Source organism: Lygodium microphyllum, chromosome 12, assembly GCF_053477565.2.
Source record: "Lygodium microphyllum isolate KBCC chromosome 12, Lygodium_microphyllum_v1.1.10, whole genome shotgun sequence".
In the NCBI taxonomy this organism is placed as follows: domain Eukaryota; kingdom Viridiplantae; phylum Streptophyta; class Polypodiopsida; order Schizaeales; family Lygodiaceae; genus Lygodium; species Lygodium microphyllum.
In genome coordinates, this window is record NC_141146.1 from 78,309,670 (window position 1) to 78,330,327 (window position 20,658).

At 40.5% G+C, this 20,658-nt stretch overlaps 1 protein-coding gene across 7 annotated transcripts in view; it reads right to left on the reverse strand.

Annotated features, from left to right (window-relative positions):
- Nucleotides 1-1,095: 1,095 nt before the first annotated feature.
- The window catches only part of LOC148027951 (uncharacterized), a 51,803-nt gene continuing 32,240 nt past the window's right edge, over nt 1,096-20,658 (reverse strand). For 3 of the 7 annotated variants that reach the window (XM_087689642.1, XM_087689641.1, XM_087689639.1), the window contains one exon: nt 1,096-1,997. The gene's annotated coding sequence lies outside the window, so the exon portion shown is untranslated. The remainder of the gene's footprint in view (nt 1,998-20,658) is intronic. The other 4 variants (XM_087689644.1, XM_087689640.1, XM_087689643.1 and 1 more) reach the window with 4 other exon arrangements.

Below are 20,658 nucleotides of genomic sequence, written 5' to 3' on the forward strand. Positions count from 1 at the left end.
GTACCTCCATTGCATTGTGTCTATGCACAATTTCCATAGTTGTTGAATCTTTTACTAGATTTCCTTTAGATCCTTGGCAATTTGATTCCTTCTAGGATTTATTTCTTGCCATATGCTCGAGAGCTTCCATTTTGCTACTTGCTACTTGTTCCTAGAGTGAATTGTACTTATTTGTATCCATTTGCTTCATTAGAGCATCATATCATATGCTTTAGCTCACTTACCGATTGAGACCATCTTGAGCTTCAAAAATCCCCTAACTCATAAAGTCCCCATCTAGGGTATGCTTAAGATATTCATAGTAAGGATATCTTGAGAGCTGTGGTAGTCGCCACTGCAAGCGAAGAGATGAAAGAAAAAGAAAAAAGGGTGCAAGAAGAAAAAGGAAGCTTCTTCCAAGCTCTCTCTCTCTCTTTATTTATATGGTGAAAGTAAGGAGAAGAATATAGAAGCACTAGCTCTCAAGTTTGCACACAACAATAAGAGATTCTATTCATCTTGAACTTAAAAGCACCTACGGTTTCACAAGCCAACAACCCACCCTAAATTCGCATACTAACTGAGCGAGCCCACAAATTAAATTATTTATGTGGGACTTTTACAAGCACACACAAAACTTAAGCTTTTATCCGCAAATTAAATACAAGTTGCACTGAGTGAGAGCGAGATTGGATTTTATAATAATAACTCTCCGACTGCTAAGACATTCATAAAATGTGTCTTTCTTTTTTTTTGAAAATATCTCAAGGCCTAAAATCATTCCAAAGACTACCTATTTTATTTATGTTCTAACACATGACTAGCCTTCTTTATTCTAAGCATCAAGCTATCCACTATTGTTTAAGTGCAACACTATTTTCAAAATTATATTTTGAACAATTTGCTACCTTTAGACTTCTAGTTGATTCTTTCTTTGACTAGCATCCGTTGGACCCTATTTGACTTTTCTTCGACTGACCTTGACTTGCCATTTTGGGTTAACATTGAAGAAGCTATGTAAGCAAGGTGACCACCATGTCCGCCAGTATGTGAGTGGTTTACTCAATCCAAATTAGTAAGGGACAGAGTGCATAACCAGATTTCCAAAGTGACTCATTGAAAGAGATCCAAACCTCAACATAGCCTAAATTTCCAAAGAACAACCCATCAACTAGTTGCAATACACACACATCCTCCTCATCTTGCTGTTGTGCATGGTGGAACAGACAGATGGGTGTTGAGTCTCCTGAGACTTCAACAAAAATCGGTATAGATAAATGTGTATCAAGACCACAAATTGCTTGACACACAACTTACCCAAGGCCGAGCAAGTGCAAGGCTGTACGATGTGGCAGAGAGAGAGAGAGAGAGAGAGAGAGAGAGAGCAACCTTCTCTACCCATCTTTGCATTTTTCCTCGTCGTGTACCCAGAACTTTCAGGTATCCCAGTGCAGCTGCTTGCTTGATTAACATAAATGTGCACCATATCTGCCATTTGTCCATGTTTACACGAACAGGGTTCGTAAGAATCCAACTCTTACAAATGGACCTCCTTTCTAGGTCTCATGGTGGGTGACCTGCAGCCATGTATCATCAGCTCGTTATCTTCTGATTATGCTGCCTGTACACACAGGTTTTCTAGGTCTATGATGTGTGACCTGCAGCCACTCTTGCTTTTCTCTCTTCACTACTGCCAACCTTGCTGCAACACAAATCTCAGGGCCTGCTCATTGCTGCATCAAAGTACGTGCATAACACCATGTTGATGCTCTGTTTTTTGGATATTTAGTACAAAGGCAAGGCAGTATTGTCAACAAAGTAGTGTGCATGAAAGAGGTATATGAAATCAAAATCACCAAGCTTTCTAAAATTACAACAGTAGAAAGGGGCAGACGAGAGAGAGAGAGTACAGATACCCATTTATCTTCGGCACTAATGTCAGACACTTCAGGAGAAGAAGACATACCTGTGTAGATGAACTGACTAGAGCAATGCTTGGAACCCTGTGGCCTTGAAACCTAGCACAAAGATCAAGATACAGTCTTTGCTTGACAGATACAGGAAATGCAGAGAAAGAGAATGGCAGAAATTGTATACAAGAATCTGTGCAAGTACGCTATACAATGTAACACCCAGGCAGGCCTACACATTTAAGGGACGGGGCAATTTATAATGCACAAAAGTGAGAAGAAGTGGGCCAGGGCTAATGAATGGTGCAACGAACAAACTCAGATAACAAACAAATGCTCGTACTGTATATGATGAAAGGAAATACAATTAAGGGTGGAAGTGAAAAACAATGGTAACTGTAAAATGTGCTTCATGAACAATGAAAGATGAAATGTGTTTCATGGCTGAGTCATTTCATGTAAAGCATGAAAGACCCAAATGTTCCACCTCCCAAAAAATCAAAACAATTCATTTTGGTGTGACATTTTTGGTTGGATAAGTTGTGGTCAAAAATTTTTTGTTAACTCGTGCATAAGTCCCCTTAGAAGTTGGGAAACACATCAATCACAAGTCAACATAGCAAAGCGGCTTCCTTGTGGGCACTAGACAATGAGATCATGAACAGGCAGACATGTTACAAAATACCAGCATTTGTTGTGATCAACTGTAACTCCTCTCTCTTCCTCTCTAGATGGACATATTTGTATATACTGATGGCTCACCTAGATGATGAGGCACACACTCATTGCACATTAGATAGGACTTTTCACTTTTCACTTCCTTGATACCATAAGGATATGAAATGCAATATTTCGGGCTCTCACTCTCTCTCTCTCTCTCTCTCTCTCTCTCTCTCTCTCTCACATATGTATTATTCAGCCGTTTCACCTGGCATTTCACCTAGGAACGCTCCAATGGGGAAACATTTCGGGGTTAAACATTGCATCGTTACATTGGAAGTAACAGGTAACAATAAACATCTGATTAGCACAAGAAAGTGGTAGCCAACTACTGTAGTGGAACGGGCATGAAGGCTCAAAGTAGAGGGATAGTAGGGTCACATGAGGGTCAAGGACACTTAAAAAGGTGGTCTAGGATGTCTTCTGCTAATTGTAAGAATCAGATGACGCCACAACCCAACACAATGGAGTGTATCGGTACTTCTATGGAGCCTGCAAGTAAGCAGCCAACCAGCATTGGAGGTAGCAGTATTGGACTGAGAGGAGAAATCTGTATTTGGCTGCCAATAACAAGGGGAAATCTGTGTGTTGGCTGGTACCACAGTTTGGGCAGCAAAAGCTGCAATTGATGCAGCAAAAGCTGCAATTGGTGCAGCAAAAAGGTATGTTTTGATTGCACATTGTTGTGTGGCATGCCAGAAGTGGAGAGCAGGGTACAATTGCCAGGTAGCAGAGTACATCTTGGGTTGGTGACAGGAAAGTGATGGTCAGCAGCAGCAGCATTTTTATGTGTGTAGTAGTATTTACAATGTAGTGACTAATGAAAGCATCAACAAATGGCAGCAACACTCATGAGGGCAGCAACAGCTCTTGTGGCAAGCAGAGGCTGGCATGGAGTGGATAGTTCACTGATGGTGGATGATGATGATGATGATGATGATGATGGCACAAAGATCAAAATGGCAAGTATAAAGACTGGTTCCAACCTTGGTCACCTTTTATAGAGTTTGGGTGGGTATATGTCCTACCCAAACTCAAAACTTCTAATCATACTTTAAATTGGCCCTTTTCGGGATTTTTCTAAAGAGATAAAGTCTATCATTAATTGTCATCCATTAGTGGCCAAAATTATTCTTGCTTAACACCCCCTTTGAGGCCCAAAAAGGATCCTAACAAAAGATGGTAGTGAAGCAATAAGACTCTAACTTATATGTTTATTCATATACTCATGAATCTAGGAACTTTTGCTTGTATCATTTCATTTGGTTTGCAATGCCGTAGATTTCACTACTCTTTGAAAAATCTTGTCGATCATTTGGGAGAAGCATTTGTTTGTTTGTGCTTCTTGCTGCAACCACTTTTGACACCCCTTACTTTGTTTCCGGAGTACAATAGCTAAAGAGTGCAAAAGGAGGATTCTGTTGAACTTGTTCATCAATAGTGCAATCAGAAGGGTGTTGAACCTTCTGTTCATCTCCTTTTGAATCAAAAGTCTCAATTTCAGTCGCATCTCCGAAACACACCTTCTGTTCTAGCACTTTAACATTTCCAAGGAGATCCTTCCACCCACACCAATAGCTTAATAAGGAGAGCACCTGCTGATGGTTAAGAGCCCAGCGAAAAAAGAAGAAGAAGAAAAACCTTGACCAAAAAAAGAAAGCCATTCTCGGGATATGTAGCAATTATTCCAATCATAATATATCCCATTTGGCTTATAGAGGAATACGCTAGCATACGCTTCATGCTTGTCTGAGTCATGGCAATCAGATATCCTAATATCATATTAAGAGTGGCTAATACTCCCAAAACCATATGCCTTGAAATAAACTGCTGTGAACACAAGGACAGACACAAAAGAACATTGCAAAGAAGAACTCAAAAGAATGCCCGGGAAACAAAATCCATATGCCAAACACAAGACTGTTCCGTACAACAATGAGTCATTGGCTATGCAAGCACAGGCACCAGCTCCCTCTCTCCAATAGAACATCATGTGATGAATGATTGGCTGAGAAGGGACCCCAAAATAAATAGGACAAAACAATGCCATAAGTGGCAGCAGATCGGCCAATAATAAATGTCAAAATAAGCATTAACATGGCACATGGGGGTAGTCAAAAGTGGTTGAAGCAATGGAAGCGTACACAAATGCTGAAATAAACTGCTATGAACACAAGGACAAAAGAGAAAAACACAGAAGAACGTTGCAAAGAAGAACTCAAAAGAACACTCGAGAAATGGAATCCATATACCAAACACAAGAATGTTGCATACAACAGTGAGTCATTGGTTGCGCAAGCACAGGCACCCGCTCCCCCTCTCCAATAGAACTTCAGGTGATGAACAATTGACTGAGGAGGGAGCCCGGAATAAATAGGACAAAACAATCCCATAAATGGTCAGGCAGCAATAAATGACAAAATAAGAATCAACATGACCACAAAAAAATCCCTAAAATACCTAGTAATGCCCGAAAAACACACACATGAGCTTACTAGACTACTAACACCCTCTCTCAAATCATGGGTAATCTAATACAATACAATGATATAATGATAATGACTCATCAGAGTCCATACAACAAAGACCACCAAAATAGAACCATGGATACCCAAGCAATGGGTCATCAAGCCACCACCAAGGTGCCTCAAAGAAAATCTAAGTGTCGAGGTCGATCATACAAGAACCTGAAAATAGAGAAGAATCATAACAATTCTCTGTGTCTGTCAACCATGTCTCATAATAGCATACAAGACCATCCCATCAAAAATGCCATTCCACATACGTAACCATGGATTCCCCATCGTTGACCAAACTGCTAAAGTGTCCCCTCATGTGAGCTCGAACTAGAAGCCCATCCCACTCTTTGTCAAGTAACAGCCCATCATGAACCTCGATATCAATCCTAGGTCTAGGATTTGAGCCTGCTAGACTTTGAGCAATACGCCACAAAGTCCCTCTCTAGGATCTGTGCACCTGTATACGTGTAGGTGGGTGGGGGTGTAAGAAGTGGGCGCAACAATGGAAGTATAAATAGATGCTCAAATAAATTGTTGGACACAAGTACAGAAGATAAAAACACAAAAGAACATTGCAAAGAAGAACTCTGAAGAATGCTCAGGAAATGAAATCCATATACCAAACACGAGAATGTCGTGTACAACAATGAGTCAATGACTGCAAGGCACAGGCACTGGCTCCCTCTCTCCAACAGAACATCAAGTGATGAATGATTGACTAAGAAGGGAGCCTAGAATTAAAAAATGCCATTGAACATATGTGACCATGGATTCCCCATTGTTGACCAAATCACACCAATGTCCCCTCATGTGAGCTCAAACTAGAAGCCAATCCTGCTCTTTGTCAAGTAACAGCCTATCATAAACTTGGATATTAATCCCAGCTATAAGATTTGAACCTACCAGACTTCAAGCGATGAGTCAGGAAGTCCCTCTCTAGATACTGCACACCTATATACCTGTAGGTAGGTGAGGGTAGCGGAAGTGGATGCAGCAATGAAAGCATAAGCAGATGCTGAAATAAACTACTCAACACAAGAACAAAGGAGAAAATCACAGAAGAACATTGCAAAAAAGAATTTAGAAGAATGCTCGGAAAGCAGAATCCATATAACAAACATGAGAATGTCGCGTACAACAGTGAGTCACTGGCTGCGCAGGCACAAGCACCGACTCCCTCTCTCCAAGAGAACCTCACGTGATGAACGACTAATTAAGGAGGGAGCACGGAAATAAATAGAAAAAAACGAAGCCATGAATGGCAACAGGTTGGCCAGCATTTGATGTTGATTGGCCAGCAATAAATGCCAAAATAAGCATGAGCATGACCACAGAAAAACAGTTAAAATACCTAGTAATGCCCCGCAAACTCACACATGAGCTAACTAGACTAGTAACACCCTCTCTCGGATCATGGGCGATCTGATACAATGATAATGACGCATCACAATCCATACAACAAAGACCACTAGACTAGAACCATGGATACCCAAGCAGTGGGTGATCAAGCTACCACCAAGGTTCCTCGAAGAGAACCTAGGTGTCGATGTCAATCGTACAAGAACCTGAAAATAGAGAAGCATCATAGCAGTTCTCTATGTCTATCAACAGTATCTCGTAGTAGCATACAAGACCATCCTGTCAAAAATGCCATTGAACATACATGACCATGGATTCCCCACCATTGACTAGACTGCCAAAGTGTCCCCTCATGTGAGCTCGAACTAGAAGTCAACCCTATAACAGCCCTTCATGAATCTCGATATCAATCCCAACTCTAGGATTTGAGCCTGCCAGACTTTGAGCGATGTGTTAGGAAGTCCCTCTCTAGGACCTATGCACCTACATACCTATAAGTAGGCAGGGGTGTCAGAAGTGGATGCAGTAATGGAAGCATAAACAGATGTTGAAATAAACTATTGAACACAAGGACAGAAGAGAAAAAAACAAAAGAACATTACAAAGGGAAACTCGAAAGAATACTCCAAAAAACGGAATCCATATACCAAACATGAGAATGTCACATACAACAATGTTGGGAATCAAGGCTCACCGTGCCTTTTACAGTGTTCGGGTGTGCACGCACCCTTACACTTGTACTTTATATATATTATCAAAACCTAAAGTTGTACATCTAGTCATTGCACCAAACACTTCATGTGTCGTGCTCTCACTCTTTTTCTGCTCACTCTCCCTACTGTGAACTCTGTATTCGATCTCGATCCTTGCACATCGACATCAAACTAATATCAAAGTGGGCAATACGAAGCTCAGAAGTGCACGCGTCTCAAGATAGTGAACAAGCATGAGTAGATCGAGCAAGTCGGGCAAGTCAACATGTCCAAGCAGGCTCGACTGACGAGCAGCACACAGGCTCAACGACCAAGTACTGCGACACCTGGCACGCAAGACGGCCGATAGAACCGCGCTCGGTCTGCAGACGATGGGGAAGCTATGGCAGCTCAATGCCGTTGCAAGGCCGAAGGCAGCAATCAAGCGGAAGGCCGCAGTCACGTGTGCAAGCACACAGGTCCAACGAGCAACAAGCACGCAGGTCAACACGCATCCACCAGTGTAGGTCCAGAAAAACGGGGCCACAATTCGGCCCAAGCAAAGACCACGCCTAGTCAACATTATTTTGACATGCCTAATTTGTTTTTCCTTTTTTTTTTAATTTTCTACAACCTTATTTCTTCTCCCACTACCATGTGTTCGTGTGCACAAGTACAATGTGCAATTTTGACCTAGAAAACTTGGGCTTTTCCCAAATTTGGGGACTTTAGTGCAAAACAGGATAATCTGACTCAGAAATTGCGAAATTGGTGCACATTTGCCTGCGAAATTTTGGGGTTTTTCACATTTTAGTGAAATTTCTTCAATTTCACTGAAATTTGTACACACTGGACTCAAGAAAATTGGGGCTTTTGCAAAATTTCTTCAATTTGTGCAATGATTGCCCGGTATATGCACTTGGGTACATGTATTGATGCAATTTGGATGGATTTCTTTTTGAAATTTTGGAGCTTTTGACCGAATTTGTCAAATTTGTGCCCAGAATGCCTTTGGAGCAGAAATTGCAATCAAGTTTTGGAGATTTCACATGTAATTGGTGCCTTGGCCTCTGAATGTGGCTGTAATTGCTTATGGAGTGCAACCACAAACACACTCTAATTCTGAAAATCTATTTGCGGATCTGAAATTTCTGCAATCTCTTGATTTTCACTGTTGGTTGGTACTTCTAGTGTGCCATGGTCACTTGTGTGACATTTGGGCTTGCATTTGGTGACTCAAGTCAATTTAGTGCTACAAATTATGGTTGGAAACAATGACAACAACAATCTTTTGCACATCAAGAAGCTTGAGGGTGCACATAATATTGCAATATGGCAAAAACAGTGCTACAATGTCTTAGTGCAAAAGAAATAGGTGAAGCCTATCAAAGCAAAGGGAATAAAACCAACAAGTATGGAACAAGAAGAGTGAGATAATTTGGATAAGCTTGCACGCTCTACCATTGAGCTCTTAGTGTTAGACAACTTGCTCTATAACATTGAGAAGCTTAATTCAGCATATGCAATGTGGCAAAGACTTGAAGAATTGTATGCTCAGAAAAGTGTAGCCAGCAAGGTTTATTCGCTGAAAAAGTTGATGGACTTTCGCATGAAGAAAGGTACAGCCATGTCTGTACATTTGAACAAGTTCAACTCCATTTTCAATCTACTGATTGCTTTAGATTTCTGTATTGATGATGTGTTCAAGGCTACTTTCTTGCTATGTACTTTGCTTGAAAGTTGGGATACTTTCAAGACTACTTTGAGTAACTCAAATGCTCACCTGTTATATTCTGATGTGGAGAGTTCTTTGCTGATGGAAAAACTCAACAGGCAAAATAATTCAGCAAGCAAGTCTTCTAATTTATTGCACACTAGAGGCAAATTTCAACAAAAGGGCAGTTCTGAAAATACAGCACGCAGCAAGTCTCATAGCAAATATGTGGAGTGTCATCATTGTGGCAAGAAAGGGCACTACAAACGGGACTGTTTTCAATTGAAGAAAGAGAAAGGAAAAAACAAAAACATTGAAGCAACAAGGCTGAGAAAAAGGACAGCCAATCTGCAAAGAAGAGTAGTGTCAAGATAGAAGAGGCAAATGTAGTCACTCATGATAATGATAGTGACGGTGATGTACTTTTTGCTTCTTCTTTGAGTGAACATGCATTGATTGTAGATTCTGAGGATGACATGCACGCTTGGATACTTGATTCACGTGTGTCTTTTCATGTTACACCACATCATGAGTGGTTTTCTGACTACAATGGTGGTGCACGTGGTGTTGTCCACTTGGGGGGATAACTATGCATATAAAATTGCAAGCATTGGCAGTGTGAAACTGGAATTTCAGCATGGCTCCCTGTTTGTTTTGCATAATGTGAGGCATGTGTACCTCAGCTCAAGAAGATCCTGATAAGCAGAGGGTAGCTAGATGATGAAGCCTATCACACCACCTTTGGGGATAGCGAATGGAAAATTTGTAAGGACTCTTGCATTGTCACCAAGGGCTCCAAAAGTGGGACTTTGCATCTTCTGCATGTATCCAGCATGCATGACCATGTAGTCACCATAACCGAGCAGCCAAGTGTTTCTTTGTGGCATAGCCAGTTGGGACACATGAGTCAAACTGGAATGAAAGTGCTTTCTCGCTTAGGTTATTTGTCATCTTTGAGGTATACTAATTTTGAACAGTGTGATCATTGTATTTATAGTAAGCATGCTCAAACGTCACATAAGAAATTTCTCTCTAAAGTTTTCACCCTTAGAGTTGGTACATTCAGATGTATGTTGAATGCCAAGGTTATCTCTAGGGGGAAAGAAGTATTTCATTACCTTTGTTGATGATGCCACATGCAAAGTATGAGTTTATCCAATCTTTTGCAAAGACAAGGCCTTGGATAAATTTAAAAAATTACTGGCACTTGCTGAAAATCAGACCAGCAAGATATTAAAGTGTCTTTGCTCTGACAATAGTGGGGAATATGTGTCCAAAGCCTTCATGACTTATGTGACAGCAAAGGGATTAAAAGGGAGCTTTTTGTTGGGAGGGAGGGGTATCGAGGGGTCCCTCAAGAAGCGTGGTCGGGCAAGCCACCTTCGTATACTCACTTCAGAGCAGTCATGCTTCCAGGAAGCAATGGACAAAAAAGACAGCAAGAAATGGCATAAGGCAATGCTGTCAAAGATGGAATCTCATGAAAAATGGCACTATGCTACCATGCAAATGGGTTTACAAAATGAAAGTCACTTCTAGTTCTTTGTCAAAGTACAAGGCATGACTGGTTGCTAAAGGGTACAAGCAAGAACATGGAATTGATTATAATGAAATCTTCTCCTCTAGTCAAAATGACTACTTTGCGAACCATCTTGGGCTTGGTTGCATCTAAAGATATGGAACTCATACAAATGGATGTAAAAATAGCTTCCTACATGGTGATTTGCATAAAAAGATCTATATGCAGTAGCTTGAGAGTTTTGTTGCAAAGAGGAAAGAGCACATGGTATGTAAACCCAACAAGAGTTTGTATAGGATGAAGCAAGCACCACAAGAATGGTATCATAAATTTGATACATTTATGTAATCTCAGGGATTCCATCGCTCTCAAGTTGATCACTACTTATACACCGAGAAGGCACCAGATGGCAGCCTTATTCTCTTGGTTTCGTATGTGGATGAGATGCTGATTGCAGGCACGGATGTTCATGCCTTGGACTCCTTGAAGCAAAGTTTACACAATAGCTTTGATATGAAGGATCTTAGTGAGGCCCACAGTCCTGGCATGCGTATACTTAGGGACAGATCGAAGGATCTTCCCTATCTGTCACAACAGGAGTATGTTACTAAGGTTTTGCACCGTTTCAATATGGAGGGAAGGAAAGCTATTGGTGTACCATTGCCTCCATATGTGAAACTAAGTGCAAGCCGAAATGGCTAAGATTCCTTATGCTTCAGCTGTTGGTAGCTTGATGTATGTTATGGTTGCTACACGTCTTGACATTGCATTTGAGGTGGGAGTGGTTAGCAAGTACATGGCATATACTCGCAAAAAGCATTAAGAAGTAGTGAAGGGTATCATGAGATACCTTAAGGGCACAAAGGATTTGTGAATCTCCTTTGGTAAGCAGAAGTCATCTGTTGTTGGCTTCACGGATGCAGACTATGCTAGTCATCCTGACTGCAAGAAGTCTACTTCAAGATATGTGTTCCCGTTCACAGGGGGAGCAGTCTCTTGGATTTCCACGCTACAAAAGTGTGTTGCATTGTCTATTATAAAGACAAAGTGTATGACTGCCACTAAGGCATGTAAAGAGGCTTTATGGTTTTCGCGTCTGGTGAGAGAGCTTGATATTATAGAGGTTCCTATCCTCCACTGTGACAGTCAAAGTGCTATCATGCAAAGACAAAGCACATACAAGTGAAGTATCATTTTATCAGGGATGTACTTGACAGCCGAGCTTATCGAGGTACATACAGATGATAACCTTGCAGACATTCTCAAGAAGGATCTTCCAGCAGAGCAGTTTACTCATTGCAGCCAAATGATGGGGGTTGAATAGTATATGTGTATTTCAACTTTGTACATATATAGACTTAGCTGATTATTTTCTCTGCCTTCAAGCACGTTGCCTTTAGGTGGGAGGTTGTTGAGAATAAAGACTCACCGTGCCTTTTACGGTGTTTAGGTGTGCACACCCCTTACACTTGTACTTTATATATATTATCAAAACCTAAAGTGGTACATCTAGTCATTGTACCAAACACTTTGTGTATCGTGCTCTCACTCTTTTTGTACTCACTCTCCCTACTCTAAACTCTACAATCAAACTGACATGCATTCTATCTCGATCCTTGCACATCGACATCACAACAATGAGTCACAAGCTATGCAAGCATAAGCACCAACTCTCTCTCTCCAATAGAAACTCAAGTGATGAATGATTGACTAAGGAGGGAGCCCGGAATAAATAGGACAAAACAATGTCATAAATGGCCGCATGTTGGCCAGCATTTAATGTTGGTCGGCCAGCAATAAATGCCAAAATAAGCATCAACACGATCTCAAATAAATAACTAAAATACCTAGTAATGCCTGGCAGACTCGCACATGAGCTAATTAGACTACTAACACCCTCTCTCAGATCATGGGTGATCTGATACAATACAATGATACAATGATAATGACTCATCGTAGTCCATACAACAAAGATCACCACAATAGAACCATGGATATCTAAGCAATGGGTGATTAAGCCACCACCAAGGTGTCTTGGAGAGAACCCGAGTGCCGATGTCAATCATACTAGAACCTAAAATAGAGAAGAATCATAACACATCTTTGTGTTTGTCAACAATGTTTGGCAGCAACATACAAGACCATCTTGTCAAAAATGTTGTTGAATGACCATGGACTCCCCACACCTAACCAAACTACCAAATTGTCTCCTCATGTGAGCTCAAACTAGAAGCCAATCTTGCTTTTTGTCAAGTAACAACCCATCATGAACCTAGATATCAATCCCGACTTTAGCATTTGAATCTACCGAACTTTGGGAGATGCATTATGAAGTTCCTCTCTAGGACTTGTGCACCTCTATATCTGTATAGATGAGGCTCACATGCCCCACCTCACCACCCTATCACACTCTCTCTCTCACACACTAGAGAGTCCTAAGGAACAACTTCATCACCTATACTAGAAAAAGCAAAAGATGAGGCTGCCAAGCCCTTCCTATGACAGAGAGGATCCAGTCCATGCCTTGGCCTTGACCTTAGCCAGAGGGTCCGAGTCCGAATCTGAGGATGAGAATGACTTAGTAGAAAAGTCTGGATCCCACTTCTTCTTCTTTTGCTTCTTCTTCCTTGAACTTGCTAACTCTTTGCAACTCTTGCATAAATGGCCCTTCTTACCACAATGAGAACACTGGGCCTTTGGTTTCTTCTTCCTGTCAACCCTCTCTAAAGCTGTAAAAGCCTCACTGGAACCACCAAACTGTGATGGAAACCTCCCCTGTAACCGCAAAGATGTCTAATGCTCAAGCAGCACCTAGGACATCTATAGAAAACTGATGGATGTCGATGACATTTGAGCCCTCCAAGCATTTGCTACTTCATCAAACTCCAAAGGAAGCTTGTACAATACACTCCCCACAGGATGAGCCTCTAGAAGGGCAGACTATATGTGTCGAAGCTAGTCCTATACTCGTACGACACACAAAGTAAGAAAGATTGAGCTCGAAATTCATCTACTAGAGTTGTCCATAAAGAGTGATGGCATGCATAGGCTAAGAAGCCTTGTAAAACATCTGAAGCTTCACCCAAATCATTGGAGCAATCCTGCACAATGACGGCCGAAAAGACTTCTTTAGAGAGGAGTAGATGCTTACAAGCTTCAAACACAACGTACTATAACCGATCTGCACAAACTATGCTTCATAACAGCACCCCATGTTAGGTAATCACAACCATGTAATTTATCATGAGTAGATCAGCAAGGGGGAGCCATCTAGAGAGGATAGGAAGAGAAAATAAAGGGAAGTGAAACCAATCTTCCTTTTTGGCTAGAGTGGTAAATAACCTCATTAAGAACTAATAACAACAATTAACAAATTCACAAAATTGAAATGCACACATACAATCTTGGACATTGGACAGTCTATCGGCCCCAAAACTGGCACCCCTTGTAATATTTCTTTAACTTTTATTGCAAATGGATGGAGTATAATTGGAATCCTTTGACCTCCTCCGCTAATCCAAGTGTCTCTTACTATCAAAAATGACTAGCAAGCCTCCAAACCAATTTGCCCCTTGGTTTGCTCAGGGATTAGACTTCACCCTGCTCCTTGAAAGACAAATTTAGCCCCAAATCTGATATTAACTAGTTGGCTTCTTAAATCTCCCTAAAATTCCTCAATTTCAGCTACTGGAACTTAAGTCCTAGGCTCTTAATTTTGAGTATGCATCCCAAGGCGGCTGTCAAAAACCTAATTTCTACTCTAAATTAGGGTTGACAACAAAGATTGACTTAAATCTCTTTCTTTGATGGCTCAAACTACTGGAAAATATTGACATAACTTGAGAGATAGCTAGGAATAAGAGAGAATGGTGTAAAGAGAAATTTCATAGTTTCATTACGAGAAACGCTGAATATCTACTACTGCCCTACTTAAACAGCCATGAAAGCTGACATCTACAACTTAGGACCACCACAAAGACTATTGCCTCATCCTATATATTGTCATCTCTACCGAAAGGACCTTGAGTTGTTGTCATCTGCTCTTAGAGATCTCCAAACTACTGTCACATGTTATAGGATCAATGCCTAATGGTTGCAAATCACATCACCAACCTCTCCTTACTCTCTAACAGCCTCCTCTTTCATGATGGCTAGAATAGACTTCCAACAACCTCTAAAAACGTTTTTCTCACTTGTACGGGCAAGTTTGGTTGAGTGACAGTCTTCTAATCCCATTTTCCAGCATTATTCAACTATTAAATAATTTTTAAAATATTAATTCTAAAAATTAATTTAATAATTATTCTAGTACTCAAAAATTAACTCCACCAAACCAATAATTAAATTGGCTAGGTCAAGTTGTCTTCCAAGTATCCCTAAGCAATGATTAGCGCTTAGATCAGAATTAATTAATTAATCAATGCCTAGTCTCCAATATTACCATTGACATTAGTGACCAATAAATTGGTCTAGGCCAAAATCTAACACCAGGTACCACCTAGTACCTATCAAACATACCTTAATACAACTTTTTTCTTTGACACCCGCTACATCCTCAAGGTCCTTAGCGTGTTATCATGAAATAACTACCATGTGCATCGCATATGCTAAGCAATCTTGATTTGATTGATAATTTAATCAAATGTTATTAGCAAGATTAAAGCATCTCAAAATTTCATGACCTCGTGATAAGCCTCTCCCTTGAAATCCCTGCAATCGTCCTCGATTGTTCAAGATAGTGCCAAACCAAAAGCATACTGCACTGGAATTTCTATAAGCATAACATAAAACTGAAAATTAGTCCAAAACTTTTACTGGAAACCCATTGGATCCATCCATAACTCATATTCTTAACTGTTCCGACTTCAAAACCACAGTAAAGCATATTCTCACCATAAACCATGTCTAAAACTGTCAATGGCATTTACATGCTGTTGTCTATGAAACCTGTTGTAAACCATTGAAAACTCTGATCATAAACTTATCACTTTGCTAATCTTAGAACTAATCCCAAACTGATCACAAACTCATTGCAAAAAACTAATCAGTAACTAATGCAAAAATTGATGCAAAATTGATCCCAAAAGTGACTATAGATAGTTTTCAAACTAATCAAAAACTAAGCCAAAACTAATCAGAATTTTTCTCTTAAAACTGAGGTAAAAACTTGAGAAATTGATCATAAACTGATACAAAAGTATAGTTTCTGTGCCTAGGTGAAACTCATACTCATTTGCATACATCTCACAATGACTAGTACACTGAGGAGTGATCTCATGGCAAACATACTATCAACACAGTACCTTGGATACATATTGAATACAATTAAGATCCACTACATATGAGAGTTGTCTACAACTGGCGAAGTGGAAGTGTTTCCTCCTCCTTGAGCATCAAGTAATACTCTAGAACCCTACTCTATTGAACCTGATTGAGCCCAAACTAAAGTTAGTTGCAATGAAAGGTATCTCAGTAAAGTTGCAACAACTGAGGATAATCTACCAAGTCATCCTCTTCCATCCACTTTGCATCTATTGGTAAAATAATGTTGAAGCTTTATCAAGAAGCATGTGAAAACTTTATCTCTAACTTTACTTGTCTCGAAACCTCCATTAGGTTATAAGCTAGAAGCACTAAATGCATAAGGAAACATTATTGTTTGCATACTTTGAACCGTTGCAATGTGGTTGTGCATGGAAATTTGTATACTATCACTCATATCAAGATGCATTTCCCCATACATTGCATGCATTACTAGAAGCATTTTTCCTCATGACCAACACTATACAAAGCATTTGCATGACTAGCATTAATACCATGATTCGCAAATACAGAGGGTTGTATATATGCATTGCTAAATTTGTGACTTTGTGCCCTAGCATCATACCAACATTGCTATGCAATCCTTGATCCACCATGGCATGGAAACTAGTACCACCACCAAAGTAACCTAGCTACCCCATAATTGCATACATATTTGCTATCCAAAAAACATTGGATTGGCACTTCCAAGTTAGCCTTGTGAATGCATCAATTGCCCTACTCGCATCATGTGCTTATGCTCATTGCTCACATTTGGAACATCATCTTGCTGTATTGGCTCTTCCTTCGGTGCATCTTGTTGCCCCGAATCTCTCAAAGACGATTTCCTCTTCTTACCTTTGCTACCCTCCTATAAGGGTTCAAAAAGCGCATGAGTTGAGGATCATTTAATAATTGCATAAACATTCAATTGCTATCCTTAGCTGATCTTTAAAATGGTCATCAAATTCCTCTTGCTCTTGCTGGTCATTAGTTTTTGAAGGCTCAAACGAACCAACATTATCAGTTTGTTGTCTATGCTGTGTGTCTTGTCAAAGATCAAACATTGCATTTTTTCCAACACTTTATGAATTTTCAGATCGAGGGGCATCATCTCTGCTTGATCCCATCTCACTATCTAAAGACATTATTGGCGTAATGCTTTGCTGAATACAATTTCAGCACTAAAGCAAAGCTTCTAGCCTTACCCCGAGCCCACCAATTTGAGGGAATTGATAATATTCTGGTAATGAAACCTTGTAACCAGCCTTCCTTCTCGGATAGGGTGGTAAATAACCCAATTAAGCACTAATTACAACAATTAACAAATTCACAAAAATGAAATGTACACTTTATCATATAATGTTGGACATTGGAGAACCTGTTGTCCCCAAAACTAGCACCCCTTGTGGTATTTCTTTAACTTTTATTACAAATGGATGGAGTGCAATTGAGATCCTCTGACCTTCTCTGCCAATCCAAGTACCTTTTGCTATTAAAATTGACTAGCAAGCCTCCAAACCGATTTACCCCTTGTTTTACTCCGGGATTGGCCTTTACCCTACTCCTTGAAAGACGAATTTAGCCCCAAATCTGATATTGGCTAGCTGGCCTCTTGAATCTCCTTGAAATTTCTTAATTTCAACTATTGGAATTCAAGTCCTAGGTCCTCAATTCAGAGCACGCATCCCAAGGTGGTTGTCAGGGTTGACAACAGAGACTGACTTAAATATCTTTATCTGATGGCTCAAACTACTAGAAAATGATAAGATAGCTTAAGAGATGGCTAGGGGATAAGAGAGAATCCTATAGAGTGAGAAATTTCATAGTTTTATTGCAAGAAACGTTGAAAAGCTACTATTGCCCAGCTCAAACAGCCATAAAAGCTGTCACCTACAACTTAAGACAACCAGAAAGACTGTTGCTCCATCCTATAGGTTGTAATCTGCACCAGAAAGACCTTGAGCTATTGTCACTTGCTCTTGGAGAGCTCCAAACTATTGTCACATGCTATAAGATTGATCCTTGATGGCTACAAATCACATCACCAACCTCTCCTTGCTCTCTAATAGTCTCCTCTCTCATGATAGCTCTACACTGAGATTAGTGGCCAATAAACTGGTCTAGGCCAAAATCTAACACCAAGTACCACCTAGTACCTGTCAAGGCATAACTTACTACAATTTTTGCCTTTGACACCTACTACATTCTCGAGGTCCTTGGCCTATTACCATGAAATAACTGCCATGTGCATCACATGCGCTAAACAACCTTGCACATTTGATTAATAATTTAATCAAATGTTATCAACAAGATTAAAGCATCTCAAAATTTCATGATCCCATGACAAAAAAACTAGAGGAGAGAGAGAACACAGCCAACGCACAGCATAGACTATAGGAAACAGAGTTCATACGCAATGTTTGATCACAAAATCTGCACAAAACTGGGAAGCATCAGCTAAAAGAAGACAGACAGAAACTGAAAATGCTATCGCCCAGCCTTCAAGAGGCCAAGGGGCTGAAGACGGAAAGGCTGCAAGCCTAAACACAGACAAAAGAGGTATTAAATGCAATCACTAACAGTAAAATAATGCAGAAAATCAGAAAACACAAGCAACAATGGCATTAAATGCAGTCAGCGCAGCATGCGAGCAACAAAAAGTAAATTTCTGATGGCTGAAAGGTCCCTAAAATTGGTCGCCCAACGGTAGGAGACAGAGGATCAGTAATATCAGCAAAAAACAGCAACAGGAGTGTAGATCCTAAAATCTAATACCATGTCAAAAGTGGATGCAGCAATGGAAGCATAAACTCATGATGAGATAAGTTGTTGAACACAAGAACAAAAGAGAAAAACACAGAAGAACACTGCAAAGAAGAGAACTCAGAAGGATGCTCGGGAAATGAAATCCATATACCAAACATGAGAATGTCGCGTATAACAGTGAGTCACAAGCTGTGTAGGCACATGCATTGGCTCCCTCTCTCCAACAGAACCTCAAGTAATGAATGACTGACTGAGGAGAGAGCCCGAAATAAATAGGACAAAACAATGCCATAAATGGTAGCAAGTCAGCCAGCATTTAGTGCTGGTCAAACAACAATGAATGCCAAAATAAGCATCAACATGACCACAAAAAAACACCTAAATTACCTAGGTATGCCCGGCCAAGCAAACACACATGCGCTAACTAGACTACCAACAGGGGGTGGGTGGGGGTGATTTTTTGGAGTTTTGTGTGTGTGTTGAGGTTTGAGTTTGGCAAACAAGCCCAAAAGTACTAATTTAGTAGATTTAGAAACTGTTAGAGATTTGGTCACCTCCAAGACAGGCACAAGTATAGTCAATCCAAATTAGGGCAGTTTATGCAACACCACCATGTACAGGAGCAGTTCAGACAACAATTTTGTGGAGTTGCCAAGTTTCCACAGCGATCAGGGCAGGTGGGGAAGATGTACCACGTGGCATCCAATAGTTTGCACAACATTTATTGCAATCATTTTATGCAATCGGTCAATTTTAGACTGGCTGACCCGATCCTTTTTTTTACTTATTTCTGCCCTATTTAGGGCAGGCTTAAGATCTCCACCTGGATATTCTTCACAGCCCTTTGTATGTACTGCCTTCATTCAGCATACATTCACTGCAGTCCTCAAACATTCCAATTTTCTTTCTCTCTCTCTCTCTCCCCTCTCCGTGCCTACTTCTTTCTTTCAGTCCCCTCATACACTTCCATATTTGCTGCACTTTGACATGGTATCAAAGTAGTGTTGAAGGGCAGATTGATAGTCCTCAACATTCCAATTTCTTTCAGTCCCATCATACGCTTCTGTATTTGCTGCACTTTGACATGGTATTAGAGCAATGTTGAAGGGCTGATTGATAATCAGCATACATTCACTGCAGTCCTCAACATTCCAATTTTATTTCTCTCTCTCTCTCTCCCCTCTTTGTGCCGACTTCTTTCTTTCAGTCCCGTCATATGCTTCCATATTTGCTGCACTTTGACATGGTATCAGAGCAATGTTGAAGGGCTGATTGATAGTGAGCAGACCTAAAGAGGACATTTCATCATGAGACCAGGGCTGCATTTTCAGCATTCGAGTGCCAACACGAGGGCTGCGCATTGACACAAAGCTGCCGTGAATGACACATGGGAAGGGAGGTTAATTTGCTGTTTTTGTGCAAGGATTGCTATCAAAAAAGGAGGAAAAGGTACGTTTTTAGTCTTTTGCAACAGATTTCAGATTTAAATCACCTCCAATGGTCAAGACAAGTTCAAGATGAATGAAGTAAACCCTAGCACATTGCCTCTTTTTTTTTTTCCTTTTCTTTTTTTGTAGGATTGGCAATGAAGCCTAGAAGTACTACGTTAGTAGATGTAAAAACTATTAGACATTTGTCCAAGGCATGCACAAGCATGGTCAGGGCAGATTAGGGCAGTTTATGCAGCATCGCCATGTACAGAAGCAGTTTGGGCAGCAATTTTGTGGAGTCACCAAGTTTGGGCATCGATCAAGGGAGGCTGGGCAGATGTGCCAAGTAGCATCCAGCAGTTTGCACAGCATTTATTGCAGCAATTTAATGCAATCCACCAGTTTAGGACTGAGTGACCTGATCCTATTTTCAAATTTCTGCTCTATTTAGGGCAGGCCTGCACACACACGTGTTTTGTGCAGATTCAAAGAGATCTCCCACTGGATAATCTTCAAGCCCTTTGTAGATAATACCTTCTGTATTCAGCATACATTCACTGCAGTCCTCAGCATTCTAAAATTTTTTTTTTCTCTCTCTCTCTCCTTAGATTGTTACACGATGCAGACCCCGACGTTCCATTACAGGAGCTTCAGTGAGGCCCTACACATTGCTATAGGTGTAGCCTTCCCACAATCATGACCCACACAGAGAGCCTCCACCAGGGTGATACCTCGGAACAACTGGT